Source organism: Procambarus clarkii, chromosome 53, assembly GCF_040958095.1.
Source record: "Procambarus clarkii isolate CNS0578487 chromosome 53, FALCON_Pclarkii_2.0, whole genome shotgun sequence".
NCBI lineage: Eukaryota > Metazoa > Arthropoda > Malacostraca > Decapoda > Cambaridae > Procambarus > Procambarus clarkii.
The window spans coordinates 2,539,610-2,540,369 of record NC_091202.1 but is presented as its reverse complement, the minus strand read 5'-3'; positions in this window follow the sequence as shown (position 1 = coordinate 2,540,369).

Below are 760 nucleotides of genomic sequence, written 5' to 3'. Positions count from 1 at the left end.
CTCTCTCCCAATCTCCACCCTCTCTCCCAATCTCCACTCTCTCTCCCAATCTCTACCCTCTCTCCCAATCTCCACTCTCTGTCCCAATCTCCACCCTCTCTCATCTCTTTGAACCTTTTCTAGTTTCCTTGTTTTTTTCCAGGTCAGGGTTCCATGCAGGTGATGCATACTCAAGAGAAGGTCTCACCTTTGATGTGTACAGGGCCAGAAAAGTTCCCTTTCCCAAGTTTCTGATGGGTAGCTGAACACAGGCCAGTATGTGGCGTGTGTTGCAGCCGTTAGTCAATCGTCCAAGTGGTTGGGCACCATTCCTTCCCACCGTCCCATCCCAAATCCTTACCCTGACCCCTTCCAAGTGCTGTATAGTCGTAATGACTTGGTACTTTCCCCCCTGATAGTTCCCTTCCTTGCTCTTGTGTGTTCTGCCATTTGATTTGGAATTATTTCTTCTCTCGTGTCTTTCTCCTTTTCAGACTGAAACGTCTGTTACTTCAGGGTTTTGTTTTTTTTTGCGGTTCCTCTTCCATTCCTCATATTTTTTTATGCATTTGGTTGGGTTAAAGTCTAGTAGCCATTATTCAAGACATTTATGGGGCGTGTTCAAAATCTTTTGCAAGGTAAATAGCAGTAAATAGGTACCTGAGAGTTAGTCAGCTGTCACGGGCTGCTTCCTGGGGGTGGAGGCCTGGTCGAGGACCGGGCCGCAGGGACACTAAAAGCCCCGAAATCATCTCAAGATAACCTCAAGATAAGGTATACT